The sequence below is a fragment of the Sorex fumeus genome, unplaced genomic scaffold (genome assembly GCF_029834395.1).
Source record: "Sorex fumeus unplaced genomic scaffold, SorFum_2.1 ptg000009l, whole genome shotgun sequence".
Classification (NCBI taxonomy): domain Eukaryota; kingdom Metazoa; phylum Chordata; class Mammalia; order Eulipotyphla; family Soricidae; genus Sorex; species Sorex fumeus.
Window position 1 is genome coordinate 20,280,741 of NW_026606066.1, and position 24,094 is coordinate 20,304,834.

At 40.0% G+C, this 24,094-nt stretch overlaps 1 protein-coding gene across 1 annotated transcript in view; it reads left to right on the forward strand.

Moving 5' to 3' along the window:
- The first annotated feature begins 14,603 nt into the window (after positions 1-14,603).
- B3GALT1 (beta-1,3-galactosyltransferase 1) overlaps positions 14,604-24,094 on the forward strand; it is a 644,281-nt gene continuing 634,790 nt past the window's right edge. The window contains exon 1 of the mRNA XM_056110364.1: positions 14,604-14,890. The gene's annotated coding sequence lies outside the window, so the exon portion shown is untranslated. The remainder of the gene's footprint in view (positions 14,891-24,094) is intronic.

Consider the following 24,094-nt stretch of genomic DNA (forward strand, 5'->3'; position numbering starts at 1 on the left):
AAAGAATGAAGTGTGTGTGGGAGAATTCATTTTTAATGTTATCATATCTATTTATCTTTTAAATGAGGTAAATGGCTTATGATATAATTAATATTTATACTTTGGAAATATACAATACAACTGCAACACAACTACCCAAATGCCAATATTTTTCTACACAGCCCATTGGTCCCATCTGGTCCTATTCCCTTACCCAATTCTGTCCACTCATTCTCCCAACCTCACCTTAGCAACATCAGTTCTGTTGACAGAGTACAAGTGTTTATTTTCTTTATTCATTGTCTATTCCCTTGTTTTTATCTTTTTATATTCACATAGGGTGGATTTCTATGATTACTACTTTCCTTAGTTGTTATGTCAAGTATTGTACATTTAAATGTGAACTTTTCTCCCTTTGTTTCTTGACCTTCTTATATACCCGTTAGCCTTATTTTCTATATTCTAAGGAAGTTTAAACTTTATTATACAGTTTCTTTTTTTTATTTCTTCAAAATCTGCTTTTTTTTCCTCTTCTATCTACATTACTAGAATTATTCTGTTGCTTCTTTTGCCAGATTGAAGCTATATGCTATGCTTTACATGAAAGTTTTAAAAAATTCATTGTGTACTTTTAATATCCACTATCTATTTCTACACATATAACTTCAATCTCTCTTGAAACCCTTTCTCCTTTTGCATCTCCTTTCTTATTTTGCTAATATGTATTTTTGTGTTAGTGTATTTTGTATCTAATTTCTTTTTATTTTAGTAGCTATTTTGCATTTCAATACACTTGACTTCATTTCTATATCATTAACACTTGTTTCAAAAATTCATCTTTTTTTATTTTACTGGATTTAACCATTTTTGGCATTTGTTTTGTTTTTATAGTATGCTGTGGCTCAAGTTTTAAAGTCTTTCCCCCCATCCCCACCCTCTACTCCAGTCCTCTGGCTATGTAGAGAGAAATGGGGTGATATGGCAAGTGGGTTCAGAGAGATATGTCAAGTGGGAGGAGAGAGTAATTGTAGTGTCAGGATTACTCTGAGCACAGAGTCTCTCGTAGTCCCCTTCATTCCTATGATCATCCTATTTTCAATCTGATCAGAAAGTATGTGGTGAGGGAGTACTTCTCAGACCGAATTCATTTACCTGCATCTGCAAAACTTACTCAGACTTCTTTGGGTTTCCATGAATAGTTTGGGATATGAAGGGCACTAAGCCCACTAAACTACACTGATAAAACCACAGGAATTCACTGTCTATTCAAAGCACACAGTTTTAGGAAGTTGCATGCAAGTTTCCTTCTCTGCAAAACAACAGAGGCCTGGAAACTTGGGTGACCTAGTGATCTGGTTGTCTATCATTTTGTAGTTTATGAGGAAGTACATCATATTTTGATGAAAAATAATGGTTGTACAAAAATATCTTGGTTTTGAGTTGTATGAACAATGGTAGGAATTGATTTATCTTTCTGAACATGGTGAGCAAAAAAGGATAATCTATGAAAGAAACTTACAAGCATTAAAAGAGTTCTCTTTTCTCTAAGTACAGTTAGAATGTGTTCTCAGACTCCTTTGCAGATAAGGCGGACATATCTTTGAGTTTATGCCAACAAAGTATCTTTGGAAATGATGCATGTCATGCTTTCATATTTATCTTTCTTTAGATGTTAATTCTCAATTCATTTTGAAAGCTACATTTAGAAGATTCAAAGAAATGGAATTATTGTGCAGAACAAACCTCTGTTTCTTCTTAATCTTCACTATATCAGTAGAACAAGAATAAGTGAAAATAAAATTTCATTGCATTGAGCCATTAGTATATTGGAGTTTATCCGTTGAGGGAAAACTTTCTTAAAAAATACTGTAGATGAGACTTCCAGAAATGAAAGGAAGTTAAATGGTCCCTAAATTCTCTTGCAGTGAAGAAATCTGTCTATTTGGTAGGAAAGTATACACAAAAGCTTGAAACTCAGGGTTTTGAAACAATATAAAAAATTCAGATAAATCAAGTACTTGGATATCTTTTTTTTTTTTTTTGCTTTTTTGGGTCACACCCAGTGAGGCACAGGGGTTACCGCTGGCATTGCTCAGGAGACCATACGAAATGCTGGGAATTGAACCTGGGTTGGCTGCCCGCAAGGCAAACGCCCTACCTACTGTGCTGTCACTCCAGCCCCTGCTCTTGAGTATCATTTTGTTTTTGTTTTGTTTGTTTATTTTAGGGGCACAGCCAGCAGTGCTCAGGGCTTATTCCTGGATTTGCACTCACTTGTGATCACTTGTGATGGGGTTCAAGTGACTACATGGGGTCCTGCATATCAAACCTGGACAAAATATGTACAAGGCAACTGCCTTGGCTGTACAGTTTCCCTAGCGTCATCGTCTCAAGTATCTTGATTAATAATGATCATTATCTATATAGCCATATGCGGTTATATTTAAATATATTAAAAACTGTCACTCTCCCTGTCACTGTCCTCCTGTTGTTCATCGATTTGCTCGAGTGGGCCCACTAACATTGTGAGACTTGTTACTGTGTTTGGCATATCAAATACGTCACGGGTAGCTTGCCGTTCTTATTTGATTTTACTCAAATGAGGAAACTGAAGCATAAATGTTTAAGAACAGAGCTAGATCACACATCTCTTAAGAGGTAGACATAAATTTTTTAGCTCAGGTTGATCTGTTTCCAGAATTTCTGTTCTTAAGTACTTTATTGCTTAGAAAGAAAAATACTAGCATGCTAGCATCTTCCATGATATTACCATGATACCTTCCATGATATTACCTACCTATGTTTTGTGGTTGAGTTTTCCAAGGTATTCCAAACCATGCTTCCATTAAATATTTGGGCTGGAGCAATAGCACAGCGGTAGAGTGTTTACCTTGCATGCGGCCAATCTGGGTTTAATTCCTCCATCCCTCTCAGAGAGCCTGGCAAGCTACCAAGAGTATTCCGCCTGCACAGCAGAGCCTGGCAAGCTCCCCATGACGTATTCAATATTCCAAAAACAGTAACAAGTGTCACAATGGAGACATTACTGGTGCCTGCTCGAGCAAATCTATTAACAGCGGGAGGACAATGCTACATTTTATTTTTAACAAACCACCACTCATCATGCCCCTGTTACTCTATAATAACCAGAGAAATCTAAAAAAATATAGATCTCCCTTGTGTTATGTCACTGTATACTAGTCTCTCCATATTGGTGAATATGGACCTAATACATTAATGGTTAATTTGCATTAATTGCTCATTAAAAGTCAAACAAAAAGTGGTACCTCACACACACACATAAATAAAATGGTCTTCTTTTGACTACTGTAAAATTGTGCTTTATGTGATTATACTATTACTTTCTAGAAAATCATGTTATTCTTATCCTCATACACTAAAGCTAACAAAGAGGACTTAAGGTCTAACACTAATACCAGCTGTTGGAAATTATCTTGCACTTGAAATTTGAGCTGGTGCTTTCATATTCCAGGGTCTATAGCATCTATGGGTTATTGTGTTATGACATCTCTGGTATACATGATTATGGAATTTAACCCTAGGTTAATCAATCACTTCTAATAGGGATGGATATGGCATATGTCTTATCATTGTGTTTATTCAGAGTATATTTGCACCTGAGACTTCAAAATCAGAGACCATTGCCTTTATGAGAGCTAATCAACCAGTGTGAATAGATGGTAAAGTGTTTCCTATACACTGTAGCACTGCAGCACTGTCCTCCCATTGTTCATTGATTTGCTCGAGCAGGCCCAGTAATGTCTCCCTTGTCAGACTTGTTGTTACGATGTTTGGCATATCGAACACATCATGGGGTACTTGCCAGGCTTTGCCATGCGGGTAAGTTACTCTCGGTAGCTTGCCAGGCTCTCTGAGAGAGAAGGAGGAATCAAACCTGGGTTGGCTGGGTCGGCCGTGTGCGAGGCAAACACCCTACTGCTGTGCTATCGTTCCAGTGCATTTACTAACATTAATTGTAGGTAATATGTTTCTATAGAACTTAGTAGGAATACTGAAATATTTGTGAATAAATATATTTAACTGTACCATTTTGTGAAACTGGTTTATTTTATTCTTTTATGTTTGGAAATTTTCTTGTTACAAATATTTGTAATTTAGGTCTCAATTGATGCATACTTGATAATAATCAGAATTACTTTTCTAAGATTGAAGTACTCAAGTCAAGTACTATATAGATCTAACTGGTGAGTATAATTAAGAGAGGAAATCAAAACACTGTATACACCATTCTACAAAGAAGTGATCGTTGATGTCAGGAGAGGGGTTCGGCAGGGTGATACCATTTCACCGAAACTCTTCAGTGGCACCCTCGAGAACATCATGCGACGACTGGAATGGGAGTGAAGATAGATGGTCGGCATTACACCACCTCCGCTTTGCTGATGACATTGTTTTAATAACACCAAACATCAGCCAAGCAGCACAAATGCTGACCGACTTTGACCGTGAGTGTGGAAAGGTAGGACTACAGCTGAATCTTACGAAGACAATGTTTATGAGAAACAGTCTCGTTCCTGACACCCCATTCGCTCTCAACGGAATGACCATCTCCGAATGCAACAGCTATGTATACCTAGGTCGAGAAGTCAACATGATGAATGACCTGGCACCCGAGCTGCGCAGGAGGAAGAGAGCGGCTTGGAATGCCTTCAAGAATGTTGAAGAAATAGCTAAGAGGACGAAGAACCTCCGGCTCCAGGCACAGCTCTTTGATTCCACTGTTCTTCCTGCATTAACATATGCCTCAGAGACCTGGGCCCTACGCAAACAGGATGAGAACGCTATTCAGGTCTCCCAAAGAAGAATAGAAAGAGCTATGCTTGGAATATCACGTTTCACTCAAATGAGAGAAAAAATCCGGAGTTCCAACATCCGTCGACGATCAAGAATCAGGGACGCTGTCTCATTTGCCAAGGTGTCAAAAATCAGATGGGCCGGTCACGTAATGAGATTTAAAGACGACTGCTGGACTAGAGCTGTTACTGACTGGATTCCAGGGATGTCAAAAGACCACGTGGCCGCCCACCTACAAGATGGTCAGACTTCTTCATGAAGATCATGAACGATCGGTTTGAGGCTCTTCATGATCCCAGAGCGAACAGATGCCATTGGGCTACACTAGCACACGACAGGGACAAATGGAGATGTTACTGGCGCCCGCTCGAGCAAATCGATGACTAATGGGAAGTTAAGTGATTAAGTGATTAAGTGTATACACCTTAAAATCTCAATAAAAATGTTGAGACAGTACAAACCAGAGACAATTATTACCATGTTTTTTAGATAAAATGAAATAGTTTAATTGGAGACAGACACAGAGACACAGAGATCAGTACAAATTAACAAATTTTGGAGTGAAAATTATTTGTAAAGGAATAGAAGCTAAACACAGATGGGAATAACTGAGACTACATGAAAAAATAGCTTACATTCTATGGTATTATGCCCATAACATATGCACTTAACTCCCTGGTTTACATTAAAGCCTGAAAATTCTTGATTTTTATATAATAGGACGAAATCTTTCGTTGGGTATTTTTAAGGTCTTCTACGCTGAGATGTATAAGCTTCTTATATTTCCCCCTGTGAATGGAAAGGTGTCTCAGCGCACTCACTGGGTCTCTGGGTTGTCAACATGTGATAAAACAGGAGCAGTATAGCTTGCTTGCTTCACTTACCAACTGAACAGTATGGCAGGTCTCCCCCTAGCATCATCAGGTCAATAGTCAGAGTGTATCAGCAGAACACAAACAATGTCCAAAACTGTGCTTGTAACTGAGTACTGTAGTTAGAGACATATATTTAAGATATTAAAGTTGCATTAAAATATTAGTCCACTCTTAGATACCAGAGTTTCCTGAATATAAAGTGCTCATGCAACCAACCTTCACAGGAATATGATAACCAGAAAACAATTACTGAAAGAAAACACTGTGGGTTAGTCTTCCACAATAGGAACACAAACTAAGGCAGGCTTTCAGAAGAGAAAATATTTTGTGGACGCAAAAAGCTTTACAAAGTTAATTTGCAGAAAGTTATTATCAAGCTGCATGGTAGCATAAAGTCTTATTGATCCAAATTTCTCTTTCTGTATGAACTTCACTGACTTGCATGACTTGGTATCAGTAAAAGCTAATGATGATTCATCTTATTAGCTGCAATAGACCCAGCCACTGACAATTCAGTTTTGACCTTTGATTAGCACCTTGTAGGATCATTCTTTAGGCATGAATCCTAATCATCTTAAAACACCTGTGAATTCGTTAAAATTCTGGGCTGCATTTAGTTGAAGGTGCTCATCTTGCACGATTCCAACTCTAGTTTGATCCCCTCCATCAAATGTGGTCCCATAGCACTGCCAGAAATGATCCCTAAAAACGGAACCTGTGCCGACCTCTCAGCACTTCCAGGGGGTGCCCAGATTCCTCCTCCCTCAACAAACAAACAAAATCCAAAACAAATATTCTTGAATGGCTGAAGGGCTGCAATGCTACAAGAAAATGAAGATTCAGTTTAAGAAAAAAATGTACCCACCTGAGGTGTGATTTAACCAACACTCCTGATAAACTCTTAAAAATATTCAACATGTAAATTTTTCATTTAGATAAACTTGATTCAGTCATAATTGCCAGAATCATGTTCAGTATGAGTTAGTTCTTAACTTTTAGCAGCATACCAACTCCCATAACCAAATGAACTCTTTCAAACATATGTGCACTAATATTTTCTTCATCAAACATTTACTGTGCTCTGAACAATGCAATAGGTACTTAATATTCTGTTGTAGCAACACAGAAGTCACTAGTTTTATAAATTTAATTTTTATACATTATGAAAGATTAATAAAAGCATAGAGTATTATTGTACAAAGAATTGGTAGATGCTCCTTCTTGCCTTCTAACTGCACCCACTGTTTCTCCTTCCCAGTCTCCCCAATTCCTGTTTTTGCACACATACAAGCTACACACACCACTCATTTTATTTCCAGTTTTCTATTTCATGCTTGACCAATGTAATATGCAGTTGTTCTTTAGAGAATAAAACTAAAGGGAAAAATAGGAAAAATCATAAAGGGGATTAGGTTCTCTTACTCAAGCATATAACCCAATTGTAAATAATATAAATTGAAGATGGTTCCTACAGGATAAATACATATATTGGCTTTGGACTGAAGAAATACAGTGAGTGAAGCACTTATTTGTACTGCATGTGGTCCCCCTTACTCTGTCCCGAGTGATCTCTGAATACAGTCAGAAGTTTGGGTCACATTTGGGTGTAACCCAAAAATTTAAGAAAATATTTTGTCTGATTTTTATTTCTATAAAATATATTCAATGATATAGCACTTATCATTGTAGATACATTTTATTTAATGGCAATACTTAAGAATTTAGTGCTCTATGAAAGCTTATATTGACTCAAGATGTTTATACAGTATTCTACCTCTGTATTGAACTTTAACATAACTCTTTTCTAATACAGGTATTGTTTTTAAATGTTTGGGTTATACTATTTTTTATAAACTGAAGAAATGCAAAGAGCATTTTTGCCATTACACCAAAGGCAGATATTTTACATATAAATCAATGTTAATTGCTTCCCTTCTTTATTTTTTTTTATTTTTTTTTTTAGATTTTTTTTTTCCCTTTATTTTATTTTATTTTTTTTTAAGTTGTAGATTTACAATTTTTTGTGCTTTGGTTTCAATTATACAATGATCAGATACCCATCCCTCCACCAGTGCCCATTTTCCACCACCATGGATAATATCCCTCCCACCCCCATCCCCCCATCCCCCCTGTCTCTGTGGCAGGGCAATCCCCTGTGTTCTCTCTCTCCTTTTGGGTGTTGTGGTCTGCAAAAGAGGCATTGAGTGGCAAACATGTTCAGTCCATAGTCTACTTTCTACATGCATCTCCCCTCCTGGGAGGATCCTCCAAACATCCTTTATTTGGTGCTCCCTTCTCTATCTGAACAGCCCTTTCCTCTAGGATACCCGGCTGGCCTCTAAGTTATGGAGTAATCCTCCTGGTGCTGATCTCAGCTATTCTTGGGTATTAATCTCATACTTTGTTACTTTATATCCCCCAGATGAATGCAATCTTTCTATGTCTATCCCTCTCTTTCTGACTCATTTCGCTTAGCATGATACTTTCCATATTGTACCACTTGTATGTAAATTTCATGACTTCATCTTTTCTAAGAGCTACATAGTACTCCATTGTGTAGGTGTACCAAAGTTTCTTTAACCAGTCATCTGTTCTTGGGCATTCAGGTTTCTTCCAGTTTCTGGCTATTGTAAAGAGTGCTGCAATGAACAAACAAGTGCAGATGTCACTTCGACTATACATTTTTGCCTCTCTGGGATATATTCCCAGGAGTGGTATTGCTGGGTCAAATGATTAATTGCTTCCCTTCTTTATTGCATGTTGTCTTATACAAGTTTCACGGGATACTCTAGGATAATAGGGGAAATCTGTTTAACAGAAATATACCCACTTGAACTATCATTTCACCATTCTGCATCTTAAATTATTTTATCCTGATCACTATACTCTATCCTTCAAAAGAAACCAGAGGCCAGTGGAAAAGTTTAACAGGCTGAACACATACTTTGCATACAGGACATTAGAGTTAAATACCCGGCACATGGCCACTCAACTCAACTGGGAACAACTCCTGAATACAGAGCTGAAAGTAGCCCCTGAGGACTGCTGTGTGTGGACCAAAGCCAATTTTTAAAAAAATGAGAGAGAAAAACCATGTATACTGCTGGGAGCAATATGAACACAAATGAAACCAGAATTTTTTCTTAATCAAGTCTCTTAGTTAGCTGTACAGTCAAGAATTGTTAGGGCTCAGCTTTGGGTTCTATAGACACATATATTTCCTTGTATTTCACAATACTAAAATTCTTGTAATTTCTTTGTAGAGTTTTGATTGAATTTTATTGCTATTCCTCCTCCTAAAAAATACCATCCTCACTTTTTCCCTTGTCTTCTAGGGTTTTTGCTTTGTCTACACATTGTCCTTGGATGTTCTTCAAATTCTCTTTCAGTGATTCTTTTCCATTGGTTACTACCAAATCATGGGGGTGGGGTGAGGGAGGAGGGATATGACATGGTGGGAACAATATAGAATCTGAACATCAGCTTGGAATTTTGTATCGTATTTTGATGAGTAATTTTATTCTGTTTACTGATGCACGTGTATGAGCTAGAGAGAGAAAGTAGAGAGAAAAAAATATAGGGATTGGTATAAATTATATTTTCTGTCTAATCTTTTTTTTTTTGCCTTTGGGTCATACCTGGCAATACACAGGGGTTACTCCTGGCTCATGCACTCAGGAATTAATCCTGGCTTGGGGAACCATATGAGATGCTGAGAATCGAACCCCGGGCTGGCCGCGTGCAAGGCAAACCCCTACCCACAGTGCTATCGCTCCAACACTCTGTCTAATCATTTAACAAGAAAAGGATTTATTTAGCAAACATCAATCTGACTATGGTTAACATTACATTGTTAAAGATAGGGTAAGAGGGGCCAGAGCAGTAGTACAGTGGGTAGAGCATTTGCCTTGCATTTGGTGAACCTAGGTTTGATCCTGGACACCACATACAATTCTCTGAGTCTGCCAGGAATGATCTCTTAGTACAGAACGAGAGAAAGATCTGAGCACTGGTGGTGTGGCCCAGAAGCCAAAAGCAAAAATAAAATAAAATAACCCCCCAAAACAAAACAACCGAAATGAAAAAAGCAAAAGATGTCTTCGAGTTCTAAATATAAAAACGGGATTTTATGTGTTTGGAATTATATAAATAATTTAACTTTTTTGGGAAATACCTTTTTTTTTCATGTAGGAGTACTGCTATTTATTCAGCCACTGATTAGCTGATTGAATTGTGCATGAACTCCACCTTACTTTTTATTTCATTTTTTATAATTTTATTTATTGAATCACCATGAGAGCAGTTACAAAGCTTTCGTATCTAAGTCTCAGTCATACAATGAATCACCCATACCTTCACCAGTGCCCATTCTCCACCACCAACAACCCCAGTATACTCCTATCCCACACGGGAAATAGCTTTATTATAGGCACATTTTTTCCATCCAATATTAAAATTAATATGTTGTACTTCATTTAAACTGTTAGTTTTCTAAACTTAAACATTTATATCAAATTGGAAGTGGCAGATGGAAAGAACAGTGGGAAAACATATTCTCATTAAACATCAAAAAAAGTACACTTGATAGTTGATTTATTGTAAAATTGGTCAATGACATTCATTGGAACTTATTGTGTATTTGTAGAAATAGGTACTATGGATCCTTAATGGATGGGGCATTTGAGAATTAAAGCAAGCTTACAAAAATGGCAAAATTATCATTACATTCCAGATTTCTACCAAATTTTGGAAAGACTTTTCTGCAAGAAAGCCCGTTATGGTTTGAATTTCCAATTATAAATCAATCCTCACATCTGAAAAAGACTTATTTTGTTTTAAATTCTTATTTTACAGATAAGGACGCTGGGAAAGTTTCAAATGACTGACCTGAGATTACTCACCATGTAGAGCTGAAACTAGACTGATTTCTTTCTTTTTCTATTCAGTTTTTTCTCTGATATTTGTAGCTTTTGTTGGAACTGACTAATGAAATATTCATTTTCCATCCTTGATATGGATTTTTGCATCATTTACTATAAAATTATTTTAAATATTGTTAAGACCGTGCAAGTAGTTATTGATTAAGTCATGCCAAAGAAAATTTTCTACATTAACAAATTGAGTGAGTTTTCTCATTCTATGGGGAGAACACAGAATTACTTACATATGATACAGAATACTTATATGTGATAAGGTATAAATAAGTGAAAGAAAAGAAACAGAAAAGCTATTTAAATATAATTAGTCACATAGTTAATATTGGACTTTCCGTCAAACACAGCACACAAAATTTATAGCAATGCATAACGCCTAACATCAACATGCAATATTTTAATCTATTTAATTTTTTATTGACTTATATCATTATTGATTTGAACTATTTCATGGTTTTCAATCTTAGTGACTTATTAATTGTACGGTATTTTATACTCAGATCTTTACATACTTAACACTAATAGTATGAGATGTTACTATTATATCTGTATGTACACTATTGAATTTCTTTAACATATTGCTTTTATGCGTGGGTGGTCGTGCGAGAGCGCCAGCTATCCTGAGAAAAACTTCGGAGGGAACCAGCTACTACATGGTTCGATTAGTCTTTCGCCCCTATACCCAGGTCGGACGACCAATTTGCACGTCAGGACGGCTACGGACCTCCACCAGAGTTTCCTCTGGATTCGCCCTGCCCAGGCATAGTTCACCATCTTATGAGGGCTGGAGCGATAGCACAGCGGGTAGGGCGTTCGCCTTACAAGCGGCCAACATGGCCGACCCGAGTTCAATTCCTCCAACCCTCTCGGAGAGCCCGGCAAGCTACCGAGAGTATTCGATATGCCAGACACAGTAACAACAAAGTCTCCAATGGGGACGTTACTGGGCCCGCTCAAGCAAATCGACGATCAACGGGAGAGGGCCTTTACCTTTACCTTTATTGCTTTTATGATCACTGTCACTGTCTTCCTGTTGTTCATCAATTTGCTTGAGCGGACCCAGTAACGTATCCATTTTGAGACTTGTTGTTACTGTATTTGGCATATCCAATACATCACGGGGAGCTTGCCAGGCTTGCCGTGCAGGTGAGATAATCTCGGTAGCTTGCTGGGCTCTCTGAGAGGGACAAAGGAATTGAACCTGGCTCACCAGGCTGGCTGCTCTCAAGGCAAATGTCCTACCACTGTGCTATTGCTCCAGCCCTGCTTTTATGATATTGTCGTTAAATTATTTTAATTGTTAAAGATTATGGTCCATAGGGCTATTATATTTTCAAAATTGTTTGTTGCAAAATAATGATAACATGAAAAAGTACTAGATGTTGGAATAAAGTTGGCAGGAAATCGTTTTAGTTAGAATGATTATATAGATATCTGTATATGTGTAGCACTGCACTGTGGCACTGTCCTCTCATTTGCTTGAGCGGGCACCAGCAATGTCTCCAATGTGAGACTTGTTACTGTTTTTGGCATATCGAATACGTCACGGGTAGCATTCCAGGCTTTGCCAAGCGGGCAAAGATACTCTCAGTAGCTTGCAGGGCTCTCCAAAAGGGGCGGAGGAATTGAACCTGGGTCAGTCATGTGCAAGGCAAACACCCTACCTGCTGTGCTATCGCTTCGGCCCAATTTCCTAAATAGCCTACAACATTCTGAAGTTTGATAAATTCATATTTTACATACCCTCTTCAGTCAAGATTAGTATTTTGACAAAAAACATTCTAAATTTATCTCCTTTCAGAGATCTAGATTGTTATTTAATTAGACATTTCCAATTTAAGATTTAAGTTTTAGTATTTGTACATTTTCAAGTATCAACTCCTGTTTCTCTATCAAATGTGAATAAGACACTCTTTTCTTTCTCTGTCAAAGCCAAACTCCACTTCTCTATTGATAACCTCATAAAGCTAATTAGGTATTGATGTTATTTAATATAGTACAATAATAAAAAAGCAAACAATATTGATAAACAAAACTACACAAAAATTATTTAGATTAAAAATTCAAAGGGGTTATGTGGAAATAGCTCAGTAGTAGAGCACCTGTTTCGCCATCACTGAGACCTTGGCACCAAGTTTGATCTTCAGTATAAACATCTCCATCCTAGTGTTTCTTCTATCAGGAGCTCAGCTGCTCCAGAATAAGTACTGGAGCACTTGATTCAAGTGTGAACTACCCACTGCAGTGGAAACCAGGGAAGGGAAGAAGGAAAAATTAAAGTGATAGGGTGCATCTCTGCTTTTAGCTTTTGCATCACTATGTATGTTTTAGCACTGTTGGTTTCTTAAGGAGGGGGGGGAGAGAGAGAGAGAGAGAGAGAGAGAGAGAGAGAGAGAGAGACAGAGAAACAGAGAAACAGAGAGAGAGACAGAGAGGTGATCCTGCTCCCAAACTAGAATGATTAAGTCTGAAAAGGGAGAAGAAAATTACAAAGAACGATGTAGATACACAGACATTTTCTAGTAGCAAAGCTGAAATTACATAACTTTGACTCTGATCAAATATTCCATATAATACTCATGAAATTTAGGCAGCACTTATTTTGGGTATCACAGAATATAAGAAATTATCTTAAGAGAGAGGTAAATGAAGAAATAGGTGATTATTGCAAAACAGAAAAGGATCACTTAACACCTAACTAGAAACAATTGTAGCAGCATGTCCAGCACACTGAATCCCAACTACTAGTCTGGCAACTGGATATTTGCTTTACATGCATCCATTTTTCACCCTGACAGCTTTGTAACATTGGTATAAACGTTCCCCAAGAGAGGGCACTTACTATTAAAGCCTCATGTTGAGCTTAGTTTACTTTTTTCCAGGAACTTTTTTTAGGAGTTGGACCATTTAGACATGTTTTGCACTGAAGAGACTTAAATTGCTTTACCAGGGTAGATCATTACAGTTTGGAGGAGATAGTGGTGTGGGAAAAGAGTATGTCACTTTTCCTTTTTTTTTTCTCCTTTTCTTGCTAAATCACCGTAGCTCTCTGGTGGGACCCTTACAACCGCAGGCACGCACACTCCTCTCTGGTGGAACATGCACACCCCTCTCTACATCTTCAAGTAAGAAAAAGAAAAACCGGCTCTGTTGCTTGTCTGAGCTCGTTGCTTCTCAGGGTATTGCGGCGGGTGTGTGCACGCGCCACAGAGAGAAGGCGGGGGAGTGGTATATCTGGAGGGACCGTCCTCTGTCCCTCCAACTTTGGGAATGTTTCTCCCAGCGCCTCCTGGCGAGCTCGGCACACTTCCGGGCCGAGGCTCGGAGGAGCGGTCGGCGGGCTCACAAGTACCACTCCTCCCAAGTGCCCTAGGAAGGAGGACGGGGGCGCTGTCTGGTGACTGTTCGCGTGATTCCTTCCAGACGGAGACCTCCTCCTGGGATTCCTCCAGCCGCGCTGAGCGTCCTCAGGTCCCACGATCGCTCGCACCGGGATGCCGAGACTCTGAACCTCCAGCCTGGGGCTCCCGGCGCACAACACCCCGGGACACCTTTTTTTCTGCCAAGCCCGGGATGCTCCGGGCGGTCAGAAACCTCCCCAGGCCAGCTTCGGAGGGCCCGGCAGGGACGTCGCTCCCGGCACCTACGGTTCCCGGGTCAAAAGTTCCCCCCGCCCCCACCCCGCCTACCCCGCGCCCCTCACGCGCCACCCCCCATCCCCAAACCCGGCAGCCTCGCCTCCTCTCCCGGAAACAAGGCTGCTGAGCAAAGGCGGAGGAAAACCTTGGGCCTTCCGCTCTGATTGGTCTCCCCCCGTCGCGCGGGGCGAGGCTCTGATTGGCTGCCGGCCGTTGTCAGTCGCCGAGGCCGGAGCCGTCTCCCGGTAAGCGCAGCCGGGCTCGGGTGCTCGGGCTGCCGCGGCGGCTGCGAGAGCGGGTACAGGCGGGCGAGCTCGCGCGGGCGCCGCTGCCGCCGCCGCCGCCGCCGCCGCCGCCTCCGCTGCTGCCCACCCCTCTGCGCCGCGCCTCTAGCGCGGCCGGTCCTGCAAGCGGCCGCCGGGGAGGGGCGGCCGAGAGAGCAGAGCACGAGGAGGAGGAGAAGGAGGAAGAGGAGGAGGTGGAGGAGGAGGCGGCGGCAGAGAAGTGATGCTGGCGCCGGGGATCCGGGCAGCGGTAGCGGAGCAGCAGCAGCATCTCCGGGACCCTGGTTGCGGCGTCCCCGTGGCCCGCGAGCAATCCGAGCGACTGGAGAGCGCGCGCCCCGCCGGTAAGGTCCGGCCCGGCAGCGCGCACGCGGCCCCGGGACCACTCGGGTGCTCTTCAGGGGAGGTTACAAAGCTCTTTGTGCCAGGGGCACCCTCACAAGGGTGTTTGGGACCCGGACCGCGCACGGGGACGCTGATGCCCGTGGCCGTGCCACTCCTGCTCGTGCGTCCTCCGCTGCGCGTCGGCCGACTTTGACAACGCGGGGATGACAGTGTGTGAGTGTGCGTGTGTGTGTGCGCCCGCGGTTCGGGTCACTTTGCAAGGAGCGCCGTGGGTCCCCCGTCGCGTGAACCAGCGTCCTTTAGGAATTGGAGCCGGGGTGGAGGGAATGGGGGGCTCCAAGCTCAGCGGGGCGGGGGAGTGGCGGGGGGCGCTAGCTCCCTAGACTCGCTGGTCTGTCCACCGTGGCTCAGCAGGAGCCGGACAAATTGAACTTTGGTGCCCCGATGAAAAGATCAAAAGAGGGAGCTGTGGATCTCGCGCGTCAGGGGACAGTCGCCTTGCCCTGCAGCTCCCCAAAGTCTCACTTTGAGCCGGAGGGAGGGAGAGGCGTGGGAGGGGACAGTCCGGGTTGGCCCTGGGCGCAGAAAGAAGCGCAGGAAAAGAGTCGGAGGGGGAGTGAAACCCCGTTTGCGGGAGTGGCGACTTTTGTAGGTCCGACGCCCTGTTGTAGGAAACTCGCCGCACTTTTCAGGAGCTCAGAATTGGGAATGGAGAATGTCCCACTCTGAGACGGCTCCTGGGCAAGGCTGGGGTGGGGTCTGCTTCTCGAGAGCCCAATCCTAGCGGGGCGGAGCTGGGGTGCGCGTCCAGGTGGACCCTCGGAATTCCGGGCCGCGACCCAGCCTGGCGTGCGGGCACAGCGACCCTCTGCCCTGCGGCTCCGCCCTCCGAGAAAGTTCCAGCTCCTCCTGGGCAACCCACCTAGATCATCGCCAAGTGCAAGCAAGTGTGACCAAGCCCGCTCTTGTGCCAACGCCTTGATATTTTTGCATTCAATTATTTTATCTGTTAAAGCCAAGGGAGAGTCCCACCGACGCCGCCAGGCTTTCCGCAGAAAGCGAATTTTCAGCGCTGCTGCCAATGTGTGGTGCTGCCCGGCCAAAGTCTGAGTCTCCGCAGCTCAGGGCAGTGGTTCCTCGGCCCCTACTCTGGTCGCACAAAGTTACTCTTGGCCTTTTTTTTTTTTTTAAACGCGTGGTCCGTTGTCTTGGTTGGAGTCTCCGTTTTGGAAAGTTACCTGGGCTCTAGCGAACTGCCCCCACCCTGGCGCAGGCGGAAAGAGGCTTTGATGGTTCGATACGGTGGCTGCGGGGAATGGAAGTGCAGAGGGCATCTCCCAGCTTGCCAGCTCCAGTCTGGTAAAATAAAAATTGGCTCGACGCAGAGAGGGATCTTGAACTGAGACCAGCACTTTCCTGCTTTGTAGTTCCGTCATCTTTTCAGCTGGAGTAGTCTTTTACCCCAAAACACAATACAACAGAAATAAAGTACAGAAACTGTGGTTTCTGGCAAAGGCGAGAAAATGAAAGTAACACACAATAGTATCACTGTTTTTAAGAAAAAGAAAAAAAAAATCAGTCGGGAGCTGTCCAAAATGTCAGCAGTTTCAGCAGTTTCACTAGTTTTTTTTTTTTTTTAAATTTTAAGGAATTCCACCTTTTCCCATTTTAGTTATGTAAATTGTGCTGAAGCAGATGAGAACTGGTAAGACAGCCCTGATGTGAATTTTGTGTCTAAGGATAGTTATATATTTTCTGTTAGTTCATCTATTATAAATGGAATTTTTAGTGTGTTTTAATTAAATATTTGTACCTGGTATTTTGTTAGCAGAAAATTTGTAGTGCATATTTTCTCTCCAGGAGTCATTACATCTGATTTAAAATTCCAGTTTTCTGTTACAATTATAGAATTCATAGCTTGTGGTTATTATTCTTGATACAAGATCAACCTGCCACCAGATGATTATTTTTAATATTGTAATATTTGGTTGTAATTTTAGAACTTTACATAGATTATGAAGGAATTTAAATAGTTTTATTTTGCATTTTATTTAAACAATACTATGAGCTGGCAAAACTGTTTTCCATATAGCAACTATAAGAGGAAATAGGATTGAAATGTGTTATGCATCATTAATAAGTAACCCAAAATATCTTGTACTAAATGTAGAATAATTAAAGAGAAATTCTACTTGGATAAAAAGGTAAATTTTTGTATTATTGTCAAGATACATATTGTAAATCCATTACATTTGTATTGGGGTAAACCACACATCTTTAAGTATAAACAGAGCTTTTGTACTCTTTTAACTTGTATTGGGGGAGTGGGGCTTTTATTTGGTAAAGTTTTTTTTCAGATAATTAAAGTTTCAAAACCACCAGCACAAAACCTAATCAAGTGCAGACATTAATGTCAACAGAGATGTTCGGATAAAGCCATCTTGTGTGAGTTTGAAAGCAGAGATGACGTGGGGTGTGTCATAGGTAGGGGAGTAGAGGCATGGTCTTGGGGGAGGTAATGGGCAGTGCTAGACACTTAGTCTATATAACAGTTCTGAAAATTCATTCCAATTTAAACTTGTTTCCCTGCAGCGCAGTCCAAGAGCTAGACTGCTTATTCTAGATGGGTTTTAGTAACTCGAGTAAATGTCAGCTTGTCAAGACTCTAGGCCACTAAATTCACTTTTTGACCTATACCAGATTTTAATTTCAATAATGCATAACTTTTTCTAGAAAGATCACATTTGCTGTGAATAGCAGCAGTGCAGTAGATATCATGACATTATGAAATATACCACATTTGCTAAATAGTCATGTTAGTGTTTCTACATATTTAGGTAAAGTAGTGAGGTTTATTCAATAGTATCCTTTATTTGATTAACGGTGAACTAAATTTTGTTTTAAAATGGAACTTTAGGGTAATTAAAAACCTTAACCAGTTCAGTAAATAAGGAATGTATTCTTATTCTCTCCTTTTCTTGCTTTCCCTCTTTTTCATTTTTACACTTGCAAGAGTACATCTATAGTGCACCAGAAAGGCTCTCAAGTGGAATGTATCCTCCTTTCATTTGAAATAAATCCACCAATTCTCCCTACAATGATGACTGTCATTTAGGTAACATTTTCAGCTCTTTAGTTAATTAATTGTGATTTTGGTTCATTTGAGTAGAATTTAAAGTCCAATGCTAATTGGATTGGCACCAAGTAAAGAATGAGACTAACTCATAAGGAGGCAAATACACAGAGTCTCCAAACTTTTTTCTCACCTGAGCAGCTCCAAATAAACTCATAAGATGGCTGTTTGTTCAGTATAATATTTCTCTCCCACCCTCGTTCTTAGCATATGAGTTATTCTTTAAGTTGCGAGAGATATTAAGAACAGTTAGTAAGGATATCAAAATTCAATGAGTACACTAAGAACAGAGACTGGGACATTGGACATAGCCAATCAACAGGCATCCTTAAAGTTCAGAGTAATAGTATGAGAGTTTCCTATTCTGTTTTTACCCATGTTGCCCCTACATCTAGAAAACCCTGAACTTTTTAATCTGTTTTTTCCCCTGGTCACATTTTTTTGCTGCCAATTTGTGTTCTAAGACCTAAGCTGTATCGTTCCTGGAGAGCTTGGAGGACCATATGGGGTCTCAGATCAAATCTGAGTCAGCTGTGTGCAAGAAAAGTGCTTTACCCACTGTACTATCAATCTAGCCCAAACTTTCTTTATAACCCCATTCTCTGTTCCACTCCTCTCTTTCTGCTTTGTTTTATGTCCAGTTAATACTATACTACCTACATATTCCTTAAATTTACTTAAATTTACTTACTGGTAAGTAACCATGACGATACTGTAATGCATGTTGTTCCTGATGTTCTATGTGAAGGACAATAACACTGCCATAGATGAAGGTTAAATATAAAAGGCAGTTTAAAGATGATTCAGAATTGAAATAGTTGAATATCTATCCTTTAAAGAATCTTTAAATTATGTATTTTTAGAGAAATAAATTGAGAAACATCCCCTAACATTCCTTGTTTCAACTTAAAAACATTTTGAAAGGTCCTTCTGACTATCCAAGGTTAAATCTGTGTAACCTTATTTAAAGAAAGTGATTGAATATAAGCAAGGATTCAAAAGCTACCTATGAAAAACATCTTCCACAAAGTCTGGCATATTCATTTACCTTTGGGAAAGCTTGCCAAGAACATTAGGGTTTAAGGTCAAAGTTTTGGTAATGTATATGGGTCTAGAAAAACTTGTGATTCTTCTCATAAATTCAAACATTTCCATATGAGTTTGTCTTTAATTTAGAATCGGTTTATTATCCAATCAAATTATAAATTAAATCATGCCATAGTTGTCTGTTCTCTTATTCAAAAAACAATGTCCAGTTTCATTCTTTGCTTTCCATTGCATTATTTTCTTCATGGTCTTTAATTATGATCAAATAAATTGTGTTATTCTTTTGCTTGAATTTTTTAGACACAGGGAGAATGAAACCTATCTTTACTTTAAAAATTATATTTTCAAGCAGTATTTGCATATGAGAATAAAATTGAAGTTGTCCGTTTAAAGAAACACACCACACAGTAAATTACTACCAACTATTAACAGACTCTATTATAGGAAGATAGTAGTGCAGGCACAGACTGCTAACAGATATTTGTGAGTGATTTATATAGCTCAGGAAAAAATATTTCAAACTGTTGCAGTGCAAACCAGTTTTGGCATATGGGAAAACTTTTCTAATAATGCCATCCTAATATTTGATTTATCTATATGTTTAAGAATGCATTGACCATGCAATTCAGCCTTAGGATTTTATGACTTGGTTATTTTTTCTTTCTACTCCTAATGCAAATCTATCAGTAACAGTTCTAAAATCACAACAGTTTTAAATAATAAATATTATAATTAACACATAGTCAGCTCTGGTTGAATATGAAAATATTAGATAAGAATTGAGTGATTAGCCTCTCCTTTACAATGTATATGGAAGAGCTTTATTCCTTGAAGTTAGTTGGACATAGGCTAAGATCCCAAAATATTAATTGTTAGTCACTATATATATATAGATTTACTTCAGGATTGTTACCCATTAAATAGCTCTGCATCGTGTGAGAAGAAATGACTATATCTGCCAATTTGTATACATGTTAAGTATTAAGCTAGCCTTGCATTATGTTGGTATCAATAAATTGTTGACTTGGGGTGTGTTTATAGATGCTATTGAAGATTTAAAAAGTTGTAGCTAAATTCACGTGTAAAATATTTATATGTATAAATATTTTATGTTTATCTAATTTCTTTAAATGTGTACTATAATTTCAGTTTTTTTTTAATTTCTAGGCATTGTCAGGCTTCAAAGTGATACATAAGTGAGCTTCAGAAATTCAAGGAAATATGAAAATTGTTTGCAAGCTTTTTCTCTTCTCTTTTGGGGTAGTGTAGGACACACCCACCATTGCTCAGGGTCTACTCCTGGTTCTGCACTATAAAGGATCACTCTAGGTAGGGCTTAGGGATTCTAGTGATGGGTTGGCCATGTGTAAGGCAATTATCATACCCATTGTATTATCACTCTGGCCATGATTTTTCCTTCTTACTAGAGAGGAAAAACTATTTAAGGAAACAATAGGAAAATTACTTCTAAGTTAAAACAGAGACAAGCCTAAAAATCCGAACCGTGAGAGGAAGATTGCATGGAGAGTAAATAGATTTTTAAAAAGTAGTACTTCTTCATTGGTACTACAGGAAAGACAAGAGGAAAACAAATTATTGCTGGTTTTCATCAGAAAATAACTTTCCCAGAAGTTTGAAAATAAACATCATTGTATAAAAATCCAGAATTGTTATCAGGATATGGTTTACATATGTTATACCGGAGTGGGTTCTAAGCCAATGCACTTAGCATTTTCTTTGTGTTTTGACATGAGAAGTTTTAATGATATAGATAGATGAAATCAAGCGATTCTTCACCAAACAAAACTGATGGGTGACTGTCCCAGCATCCTAGTACATAGTGAAAGACAGTTGCCAGAAGTAGTGTTTAGTTATTTGTATTTTGTTATAGATTTAAGTGGTTCCAGACAAGAATGGCACTAAATGTAAATAAATATACTATGTATTCATCAATGGAGCATATAAATTAGTGGTTTGTTTTTTCTTAATTCTGTTTATGTCGGTGTTGGAATGCTGGTGAGTTTCCACAGTTACCCATTACTAGTTTATTATCTCTGCCTTAAAATAATGTTATCACTGAATTCCAATTAAAAATTGTTATTTATGTTTTGTTTTTTTTGCCACATCATGCAGGGCTTACTCTTGGCCCTGCATTCAGGGATCACTACTGGAGTGGCAGAGGGAGTCATAAGTGGTGCCAGGGACCAAACCCAGGTTCGTTTTTTTATGAGACAAGGGCCTTCCTACTGTACTATTTCTGAATTACTATCTTTGAGAAGTTAGATGGATTAAATAGTTACAGAGAGGAAGCTATATTTTAGAATAAAGGAGTACCAATAAATAATGAATTACTTCACTGAAGTTTTTTTGGGGGGAGGTGCGGGGGCCTTTCTTCTGCTTTAAATCTCTTCAGTCAGAGAAATGCGTTTCTTTACTTTTTACATGTTTTAACTAAAATTAAAAATAAATCAATCCAGAAGATTTTTAAAGACAATTTTTTTCTTTTTGTCTCTCCTTTTGTATATGTAAATGTAAGTTGTATGCAAATATATTGGAATAATAGTTTCTAATGTTAGTAATTTCAGTGCTACCTGTAACTTTCTTCTGGTATTTCATCATAGTAAATAAAACTCAAACCTCAAGCCTCAATTAATATGTATTCACAGTAAACAACAAAAAAGTATGGAAATTGCCACATGAGAAATATTAAATATGTACATATGTTTATATATATTTACATACATATACCTCTAAAATACACATACTATAGATAAGGCAAGTAAAATTCCAAACTGATTTTAATAATAGAGATTATAAAATTAATAGCACTGTAGCACCGTCCTCCCATTGTTCATCGATTTGCTCGAGCAGGCCCAGCAACATCTCCATTGTGGGACTTCTGTTACTGTGTTTGGCATATTGAATTCGTCACAGGTAGCTTGCCAGAATTTGCTGTGCAGGTGAGATACTCTCGGCAGCTTGCCGGGCTCTCCGAGAAGGGTGGAGGAATCAAACCCAGCCCGGCCAGACTGGCTGCGCGCAAGGCAAACACCCTGTAGCGCTGTGCTATCGCTCAAGCCCATAAAATTAATATGTAATAAAAAATAGCAATAGTATTAAAAATTTTTAAATCGAATCACTGAATTACAAAGTTACAGAGTTATTTATGATTGAGTTTCAGTTTCAGGTGTACAGTGTTCCAACCACACCAATTCCTTCACCAGTGTCCATTTCCTACCAAGAATGCTTCGTTTCCCTCCAGCCCTCCATCCTGCCTTTAGGGTAGACAACTATCCCCTTCCAGCATTCTTACAGTGTTCCCTTCTCTATCTATCTCTGCTTCCTCACATTTCAGTGCCAAGCTTCCTGTGAAGACCAGTTCTCATTCTCTTCGTTTCTATGGCATTTGGGCTTTTGTTATTCCCCTACTATGTTTCTTCATATCCCTATTATGAGAGAGCTCAGTCTATGTTCCTTTCTTGCTAACTTCACTTAGTTTGATACTCTCTAGATCCATCCAGGTCACGATCAGGATCACTATCACGATCATCCTGTTGTTCGCCTATTGGCTCGAGCAGGTACCAGTAATGTCTCCTTCGTTCTAGCCCTGAGATTTTTTAAAAAGTGCCACATTCAAGGCTCTTTCAGGGTTAGGAGAATGAGACCCATCATTGTTACTGGCATTTGGCATATTGGGTTTGCCACGGGGAGTTTGCCAGACTCTGCCGTGTGGGCAGGTTACATTCAGTAGCCTGCCAGGTTGTCCAAAGTAAGAATGAGATAATAAGATCTTGCGCAGCTGCAAGTGTGGCCGCGCGCTTCCAGGAGCTGGGTTTTATAGTCTCTGGGTCTTGGCCCTTGATGGGATTCCACAACGCTGGGGGGCAGTTGGTGAGTGTGACCCCCGCCTACTGGAAGATGGAGGATCTGGGTGGAGGATGCCCAGCCCCAAACCAAGCAGGCTTGGAGATCTCAGCCCCGGGACCCGCATGCCTTTGTTCCTCTGCCAGTACTTTCATGCATGTGGACAGTGATCTCAGCATGGTTGTGGCTGGTTCTGGAGGTCTTTGACTGCCGGAGCTCTGCTTGGGGTGGGGAGGAATACTCAACCTGCTCCCCTTCAAGGGGCCCCGGCTAGGACAGCCAGGTGCAGGGGCAGGAGATCTATTCAGGTAGCAGTAAATAACATAACTTTATCTTTTCTTAAGGCTGAATAGTGTTCTATTGTGTTTATATGACATAGTTTCTTTATCCCGTCATCTGATGTTGGGTATTTGGGTTGTTTCCTGATTTTTGCTATTGTGAATAGTGGTGTAATAAATTATAACATGTTTCAAATAAAAACTTTGAGTGAAAATTTTACTGTTAACTAGAGATATAAAAATGGCAATAATGAGTTGGAGAGCTAGAATAAGTGGGTAGGGCAATTGCCTTGCACATGGCTTACCATGGTTCAATCTCTGATATCACATATGGTCCCCCCAAATCCTGCAGGGACAGAGCACAGACCAGCAGTAAGCCCCAAGCCCTTTTGAGCATGGCCTCTCGTTGTTCATCGATTTGCTCCAGAGGGCCCAGTAACTTTGTGAGAGACTTGTTACTGTGTTTGGCATTCAAATACATCACGGATAGCTTGCAAGGCTTTGCTGTGAGGGCGAGATACTCTCGGTAGTTTGACGAGCTCTCTGAGAGGGGCGGAGGAATCGAACTCAGGTCGGCCATATTGGCTGCATGCAAGGTGAATGCCCTACTTGCTGTGCTATTGCTCCAGCCTGACAATAATTAAATAGACTAGTGGTCATAGTTTATTAGCATGCAGATGGATATGCAGAAGAAATGAAAAATTTTCAGACACTAACAAAGCATTTGAAAATCATTTTTTTTGGGGGGGGCAATGATATATCTCAATGGACAGAGCACATTCTTTGCGTGTTTGTATGTGTGAGGCCTGGGTCCAGCTCTGGCACTGCATAGTCTTTTGTGCACTGCCAGGAATTGCCTTTGATCACTATGGGGCGTGGTC